Source organism: Tiliqua scincoides, chromosome 2, assembly GCF_035046505.1.
Source record: "Tiliqua scincoides isolate rTilSci1 chromosome 2, rTilSci1.hap2, whole genome shotgun sequence".
Taxonomy (NCBI): Eukaryota; Metazoa; Chordata; class Lepidosauria; order Squamata; family Scincidae; genus Tiliqua; species Tiliqua scincoides.
The window spans coordinates 188,218,653-188,228,408 of record NC_089822.1 but is presented as its reverse complement, the minus strand read 5'-3'; positions in this window follow the sequence as shown (position 1 = coordinate 188,228,408).

Genomic DNA, 9,756 nt, shown 5'->3' with positions numbered 1-9,756 from the left:
CGTAATCATCTTAGCTGCTCTTTTGCACCTTTTCCATTTCCACTATATCCTTTTTGAGATGTGGCGACCAGAACTGGACACAATACTCCAGGTGTGGCCTTACCATTGATTTGTACAACGGCATTATAATGTTAGCCATTTTGTTCTCAATACCTTTTCTAATGATCCCAAGCATAGAATTGGCCTTCTTTACTGCTGCTGCACATTGGGTCGACAGTTTCATCGACCTGTCCACCACCACCCCAAGATCTCTCTCCTGATCTGTCACAGACAGCTCAGAACCCATTAGCCTATATGTGAAGTTTTGATTTCACTTAATGTAATACATTACTCAGGTTGACTACTACTGAACTGGCAAAGCAGCTATTATGGCCTGGCTGATGAGTATGCATACCAAGGGTGAAGAATGTATTTTTGTTTTAAGTACAGGAGATTACTGAATTTTTAGAAACACATAACTTATCTTCACTAGATAAGTGTTTTTAATAAAGGTTGGCATACAGGCATTGCTTGTATTATGAATTTCTATACTATATTTCAGAAAGCAAAGAGTTTTACGGTGCTTTTTTATCCAGACAATAATCCTGTAGGATAAACTGGGTTTGGTGGTTACTTCTTCCATGTCTCCAAATGAACTTCATGGCTACAATCGTTCGTCTTTAGATTTCAGATTCAGCGTCTCAACTTACTGTGCCACAGTGGACCCACTACAAATCTGCCTAGTTATGGTCATCATCTTGGGGCGATTTGTCAAAATTCTGATTTTGGTAGCAGCATAAAGATTTGAGGGCAATTTAACCAACTACCAAGCACATGGGTGCACCATCAGCAGACCTAGTTGCTACTATTCAACACAGTGAAACAGATAGAGTAAATCTCTAGATTAGATTATTCTAGATTAGAGTAAAAGTAAACATCCACTTTTGCAGACCCCCCCCCCCACATACACACACAACTTTTCAGACCAAGTATCACTTTTTTTTACTCCAAAGAAATCTTAGCAATGCAGGGCCAGCATATCCATAAGGTCTGCTGAGAAGATGGTCACTTCAGGCAGCAGATAATAATAATAATAATAACAACAACAACAACAACAGGTATTTATATACCGCCTTCCTTGGTCTTTATTCAAGACTTTATTCAAGGTGGTTTACATAGGCAGGCTTTTATTTAAATCCCTTATTAAATAGGGATTTTTACAATTTGAAAGAAGGTTCTTTCTTTCAAGAACCACTACATTCAAGGTGTTTCATTCCGATCTGGCTTCACATTCTGGCCTCCATCCTCCCACGCTCAGAGCAGATGGAATAGCTCGGCTTCAGCTTGTCAGCTGCTTCAAGGTCGCACGGTGCCAGTGGCCTCGAACTGGCGACCTTCTGGATGTTATCTTCAGGCAGACGGAGGCTCTACTCTCTAGACCAGACCTCCTGCCCAGATTGGTAGGGGATATTCATCTCTGTGCACCCACTTGCCTCTGCTGCTCCTCTTTCTCCTTCCAGTCCCTGGATTGGAAAAGGGAGAAGAGGAGACAGAGACAAAGAGAATAGGTAGAGGGAAGAGGAGTGGAGTGTGGGAGGACCAGAGGCAGGCACATCAGTGGGTAAGGGGGACTTGGCATGCTGCCTCAAGCATCAGGAGGTCTTGGATTGGCCCTGGCAATGCTACCTGTAAATTTGCCTAAACCCTTCTTTTATTTTGGATCTGGGTACAAAAAGGACTGGCATCTGGGGCTGTCATTGTTGAACAGTTGACAGACGCCCAGGGTCCCCAGAATGACCTTCTATTGAGCCTAAGATCACTTCTATATCACCACCTTTGTATGGTGCTGGCAACATGATTCTTTAAGGGTCTACGCAGGTAGGAAGGGCCCATGGAGGGCGGTTTGCCAAGAGTCCCTTGAGAGCCAGCACCAGGTGTAAACCAGACCAAACTGAAACAAACAAGACTCATGTTATTCCCTTCCAGAACCAAACAGTTATTTAACTCTCTTTTCCCAATGCAAGTTCATAAGTCAGTGGTATTCAAACTGGGGTGTCGCGACACCCCAGCCTCTGAGTCCTGGCCACTGCCCCCTTAAGGGGCGGGGGCAGCCTGGAGACAGGGGAAAGGCAGTGGCGCGATCCGCAGGATTGCGCCGCTCAGGGGGCTGCAGGAGCTTGGGTGCACTTGCCCAAGCCTCCTGCAGCCTCCCAGGGGTGCAGGGAGCCCTGCGCAAACTTCGGCAGGGCTCCCCAGGTCAGGAAAAGTGAAAGCGGAGCAATCGGCCCCACTCCACAAAACCGGAAGCGGAGCACAATCGCTCCACTTTCCCTTCTGACCGGGCTGCAGGGACTGGGGTGTACCCTCCAGTCCCTGCAGCAGCCGTCCCTGTGTGCGGGGAGCCCTGCACAAGCACCTGCAGGGCTCCCCAGGTCAGGGAAAGGGAGAGTGGGGCGACTGCGCTCCGCTTCCGCTTTTGCAGAGGCAGAGCAGATCGCTCCACTCTCCCTTTCCCTGACCTGGGGCACCCTGCAGGCGCTTGTGCAGAGCTCCCCGCACACAGGGACGGCTGCTGCAGCGACTGGTGAGTGCATCCCAGTCCCTGCAGCTCCCTGAGCAACACGATCCTGGGGATGGCATCGCTGCCTTCCCCCTGCCCCTGCTGCCTCCCCCTCCCCGCCCCTGCAAAGACTTACTGTGGGTTTCAAATTCTCGGAGAGTTTGACAACTGCGGTCATTAGTGATTATTAATATCCAGACATAAAACCAGTGGGTCAATTTCAAATTAAGATCAAACTGAAGCAAAAGGGAGCAGGTCCTCTCTGACCTAAGGAAATGTATTTCCATATTTTATAATGTCCAGAGACTCTAAGCAAACACAATACTTGTCTAGAATGGTTCACTGCTTCATGAACCTTCTTACACTAAAATGACTGGCATATATGGTATATGTGCATCGAAACTAACTTGGGGCAAAAGAAATGTACTGATGTGCATGGTAGAACTGAGAGGAAGAGAGAGCAATGTTATACGAATGCTGACACCCCCCCTCCCAAAGCCACCAATGCTCTCTTTATTTTTTAAAAGCAAAAGCAAACCAGATTGCATTACCCAATAAGATTAGTGCTCTACTGAACCTCATTATAGGTTCATGTCCTCCCATAGTCATAACCTCCTGTGTTATTTTTGGCACATGAAACCTTCATGATTTAGTATGGTGTGTGAGAAAAATGAAGTCTCTTCTAAAATATGTTGACTATTATTCCAGATGTGGTAGTTGCATGAGATCCTTTTCATGCTGTTTCTTAATGGTTTGAATCAGGCATTATTTATTTATACGTGAAAGAAAAGTAGGGGGGTGCAGAGTTGATTTTAATGAGAGCAAAAGGGGAAGGAGCAATAAAAATGCTTTTGCTGAAAAAGAAATATCTATGTAACCTAGGGTTTTTTGGTGTTGTTTTTTTTTAAATGGTCCCTATGAAAAAAGTTACAAGTATAATACTTTGGTTTTATTTTTGAGAATTACTCCTGTATCACCAGAACTCCAGGGAAATATTACACTGAAATACAGTATAAAAGTTAATTGACTGGCTGTAATTTAACAGGTTATTGGCAAACCAACAGCAAGAAACAAATAATCAGAGCAATGCCATGCACATGGGAAAACCCAACAGGCGCATGAGATTCTTGTTTATATGAGGGCTTTCCTATTCCTTTGGTGTTCCCACTGCATGCATGGAGAGGCCCCTGCCATTGCAGTGGATGCGGAAATCACTGGCAGGGTTATATATACGTTGGAGAACCTGGAGAACTTTCGATCAGGTTCAAAGATTCAGTCTAATCGTTTAAACCGAATAGTAAAGTTGTGTAGCTAAAAAAAAAAAATCTAGAATTACGTTTTTGAAGGGTGGATCCACAAAGTGAGTTTAAAGGGAGGCAGCATTGTGAGATGGTGTAGCACAGTGTCTAAGAAGAGACTAACCGCAAACCAAGGTGTCCCCAGTTCCAATCGCATCTCTGCCATGCTCTCATTTGATAGTCTGAGACAAGCCACTCCTTTCCAGCCTTAGATGCAATATGGGGCTAACAATGCATACTGACCTTACAGGGCTATGGTAAGGATTCCATCAAGATTATGTATGTGACGCAGTCAGAAAGCACTATATCAATGTTTGGTTTTCTGATGTATTAACAGTCAGCATGCACTCATAGCTTTATGCCTCTCTGGTCCCCCCATTTATTCTTGCACATTCACACTTCAGACTATGCCCTAGAATCACAGGAATGATAAAGATCTGCATTCCAGATTATATAGGCCAGTAGCACGCAAAGGGCTACGGCCTCAATAAACTGAAAATAATATGCCCTCTCTTGCCCTCTTGCAGGCTGCTTTTTGCCCCCATACTGGTATAGCAAATCACAGTTTCAAGGGGGGGCAATTTTGTGGGGGCAAAATGGCACAGGGCAGGGAGAAGGGTGGAGGTAGAAAATGATGCATGGCAGGGGCAAAACAGCACAGAGGGAAAGGGTTAAAAAAAATCTCTATCAAACTCTGGTCCGAGTCTGAATCAGCCTCCGAAGTTGCTTGGTTTGTTGGCAACCTTCAGTCTCGAAAGACTATGGTATAAGCCTACAGCACCCGGTATTCCCAGGTGGTCTCCCATCCAAGTACTAACCAGGCCTGACCCTGCTTAGCTTCCAAGATCAGATGAGATCAAGCATGTGCATATTGTTAAGAAAAAAGCATTAGCAAACTCAGTGCACCACCTCATGTATTTAACATAGTGCAGAGTTTGGCCTCATATGCTCTCCTTTAATGGTAACTGTCTTATGAAAGTGCAAATCTAAATATTTGCACTTTTTGTCTGAGGAGATTTTTGTATCCCTTTCATTCAAAATTTAAAGCAGCCTACTGAATCTAGACAGAAATAAAGCAAGTGGAACAAGTGGTACTAAATAAGTTTCTTCCTATAGCTTCACTTATAACCCCACCCCCCTCCACTCTTTACACCAGCATCTCATCCTAATGGTAACATCAACAAGCAGACAGGCTGACAATTGGAGCTGTTTGGAATCCTCTCTTGATCGCCTGACATGTGCCAGCTTTAACGGACAAGGTCGTGCTCTTTCCTGTCCCTGCTCCACCCCTTTAATAGTGAATGCTTGCAGGGATGACCTTTTTAATAAGGGAGTTGAAGAGGTCAAAAGCCAGTGCTAATTGCTGGTCCTTAAGATCTCTGGTTGTCTTTTTGTATTTCGAATACATTACCGCCAAGGGGTTGAAAATATGACCTTCTGAAACTGTACTAGAGAGTGCACTAAGCAGCAGGCACCTTGGTTTCTTTCTGACACCTACAACATCTCCCAGGCTGTCCTACACAGGTAGATCAAGAATGAAGTTACACACATACAGTAGTACGAGTTAAGAGAACAAATAGTCTTCTGGAAACTTAAGGACTAGTAGATTTATGTGGCATAAACAATCATGGCCTTGAGCCCACTTCCTCCAGCGCATGACATGTTATACTCAGTTGGCATATACACACTTGCATGGGCACAGGGGAAAATTGTGCATCTGAAATGCTGTCTCCCTGGCAAGGGTTTTTGTACTTGGGTGGTGTGCTGTGATTGGCTACCAAGTGTAGTGTAGCCTGTGCTCCATCATAGGGAGGTGGGAGGGGGTAGGGGAATAGTAGGAAGTGCATTTTCTTGCTGTTTTTCCCTTTCCTATTTCTCTTTATGGAGTTCCTCATATTTACACCAGCTTTGCCATTGGCATAGCATTTTTCTGGTATCAAGGGCATGTCTGTTCTCTGAAGGAGGGTTAGGATACCTTGACTCCTCTTCATCCCTCTAGCATCCCTATGTCTTCCCATGGCCCCCCCCCCCCCTTGTTTTGGCATCTTGGCTGGTGGAATTGCGCTGGCATAGCATTTTCTGATGCTGCACCTATGCCCATGCCACATCTATTGGTGAGCAGACTTATATGCCAGTGGGGCTGTCATTGCATCTGTATACATGGGGATATGCTGGTATATCTCATGGATCTGATGGAACCTTAAGACTATTATCCCTCAGTCATCAGATGCACTGTCAGAGTGCCTCAGGTTGATGGACTTTTGCTAGTGAATCACAAGGACAAAGTGTGACAGCTGGTTAGGAAATTCCCTCATGCACTTGAAAGGATATCAATTGCTGAGGCAAAACAGCTTCAGGCAAGACAGAGAAAAAAGCTAAGCCCCCTGAAATGTCATTTCACACTCATATTCCACCTCAGAAACAAACAATGCCATTCTTGTTTACCACTAGCCAAACACAGATGCTGAGTGACACCATGGCACAAAAAATATGCTGAGATCAAGCACCATTTCAAAGAACAGCCCGTGTCTTAATGAGATGGAAAACTAACATTCCTGTGGAATTAATTCAGGCCCTTTAACATGCTCTCTTATGGACTTGGATGAGCCTCTCCATGTGTGCCTGTCTGTCTGTCTGTCTGGTCCACAGCCAACATTATTTTGAAACAATATGAATTTCAGTTGCCCCTTTCTACACAACTCTTGTGATCTTTCTACATCACCCTTTCTACATCACCCTTGTGAGCTTTTTTCTCAATCTCTCCTGCTCTCTTGACCCCCATTCAGATTTCTTGTTTTCCATATTTCCAGTCCTCCTACAGAATAGCAGATCCTGCACTTACGGAAGATAATTTTTTCAGCACCACCAATTTTGAACATTCAGTGACAGCACCTTCCCCCTTAGAAAAATTCTCTAGTGGGTGCATTCCTTGATATCTTAGCAGCTCAGCCAAAGGCTAAGGAAATCTAAAATGGGAAATTCACAGGAAATACACGTACTTTAGGAACCAGTTCTATTCCCTGCCAGCCCACAATGTGCAGCACCACTGACAGAGCATGTGCTGCATGCTGTTGGGGGGGACGGGACTAAATGTGGGTGGTGGGAAGAACATTGGAGTGTCTGGGCAGGGAGGGAGATGGACAGGAGGTGGGACAGGGGAGGAAGGAGTGGACCCCAGCAGCACCATTGTGCACCAGGATCCTATCCCTTTCCCTCTCTTCAGTTCTGTACTAGCAAAATGGCTGGCACAGATCTGAGGAGCTGCATTTGGGCAGCTGAGGCTTGTCCCAGTGTAAGGGAATGAAAGTTCTCTTACCACAAGCAGACCTCCCATAGGGTGCAGCATGCACTCCATTGGCACAGCTGGATTGGCAGAGGGGTTTAGATAGGATTGCACTGCAGATTTATTCTGAATTTGGAACAAGCTGAACACAGGAGGATCCAGACAGATTTGATCAACTACTTCACAAACTCCCCCAAATGTATGGGGTTTCTAGACAAATCACTCCATATTCACAAGGTGGTTTAAGCGAGGTGAAACTCTTGGCTTTCTCTTGCATCTGAAATTTCACAGACAGCTCCATGTTTGGCTTGCAGTGGATAAAGGGTGGTCCTGATAAGCTGCATTTTCCTATCTCCCCAACGCAAATCCTTTATTATGTTCTTTGTACACTTACAGATCGTAGGACTTTCCACTACAAATATATGAAACTCCTTGCTTCATCTCTCTGTATAAAGTATAAGTTAAAAGGTTAAAAACGTCTCCAACATTATTCAATGCACTAGCCAGAAATGCTCTTCATCTTGACTCTGAATGTCAATGAACAAAAAGAATCAAAACTTCCCCATGTATGTTTCCTTTCAATGATTGCTCCCCAGGTAGAACAGATGAAGCTGGGGTAAAATTTATAACTAGCTTGTGAAATGCACCTAGCATCCAGTAAAGATATTGCACTGAACAGGAAACAAGCCTATAACCATTCATTAAGTTCCCAGAATTCAATGAAAACAATATTCTTTATGGATTACAGTTAGAGGAAAATTACTGCCAAAAAAAACTGCAAGGAAATGAGAGATCCTAAGGAGAAAGCACATTTTCCTTGCCAAAGCCTCAGCATAGTCTGCAAGAAACAGCATCAAGAAATACAGAAGCTTGAAGTGAAAAATGGGCTTGAATGCAATCACAAACAAGTGATAATCAATGGCTTGGCTTTGTTAAACCCCTGAAAGGTTTCGGCACAATGTTTAGGCACAAAAATGGCTCAACTATTATTATTATTATTATTATTATTATTATTATTATTATTATTATTATTATTATTATTATTATTATACCACTTTTCAACAAAAAAAAAATTCACAACACAGTGAACAGTCATTCACAATGCTCTGCTAGAGAGTGCAGAGACATGCATTCTAACCTTACTGAGCTCTTGCAATAGAGAAAACTTCCATTCATGCACACCCCACCCTATCATATTGATGAATATTTTGATGGAATGCAATGAAGGCTTAAGGGAAAATAGGTATTAGATCATGTTATTAGACAATGGCAAACCAGTCAACTCTGCAATATAATCGGTTTGATGGCAGATCAATGCTTGCTTTACTGCTAATAATTCAGGATATTGAATTTGAATTCAATTCTTCTGCAAGAACACAGCAGCCTTCCAGGTTTTTCAGGTGGATTTGAGTATGGCTAAGAAGTGTTCATGATGGCCCTCATGTGATAATTGCAGATCCAAAGGGATCATGTTCAAGATATGCCTTTCTTAGAACAACTTGACAATTCATAGTAGTCCCACTCTAGCTGCCAGCAGCAGTTTTCTTCCATGAGCAAGGGCGCAATCCTAACCCCTTATGTCAGTGCTTTCCAGCACTGACATAAGGGCAATGAAGCTCTGAGGTCAGGGAATAAACATTCCCTTACTTTGAGGAGGCCTCTGTGAGTGACACCCAACTGTGAGTGGCAGCACATGTCCCATTGGTACCGCTATGCCAGTGCTGGAAAGTTCTGACATAAGGGGTTAGGATTGTGCCCTAAAACAGTTTTCTTCCATTGAGTAAGACAGAGGAGGCCAGTTTTCTCCACCCTCTGCTTCAGAACACATGCAAGCAGTGTCCAGGACTCTCAGGACTACACACAGTTTCCATATGCTGAATGTTGAGCCTTTTATTCTAGTGCCTTGGTCTTAATGGCGCCAGTTGCTGGAACAGGAGCAGCTGCTTCTGTGGTTTCACAATGCTGTAATTTTTATCCAGCTTGCTTGTACTTTATATAAGCTGTAGGTCAAAAACCAAACTGAAAACTGGCCACAAGCTATACGACAAAAAAACAACAGGCACATGAAAACTGTCCAGTCCAATATTCAGGAGCAATGATATAATTCAATTCACTATCAAACATGAGAAGCTATTGCCCAGAGTTCTTTCTAAACTAAAAGTATAGACACATCTCTTCAGGAACCCTATAAACTCTGTCACCCAAGATTTTCAGCTTATTTGAATATTTCACAGTCATTTCCTTCCTCTGAAGGACTAACACAGAAGGCAGTAATATTCTGCTCTCTATAAACAAAGCAGAATATTTCAACAACCCCATTGTGCAATTTTAACAATGCAAAAACCAGCAGTAGCATTGGCTGGCTTTATTATGCTGCACAGGGCAACAGCTGGCTCCAGAGTCACACCATGAGATGCAGGAATTTTGATTGCTGATTTTGCCAGTGGGAACAATTAACTTTTGATTAGCGAGGTCAACAGGAATAAAGAGCATGTAAAACAATAGGTGAGAAAAGAGGGAAGGAATGAACTTGCACAGAGCTGATAAAGCAGCTCTGGAGTGCTCCTACTCGCAGGTTTCCTTTTCTCTGGAAAGTGCATAGTCAGGCATCGGTTGTGAATAATGTGATGGTTCCC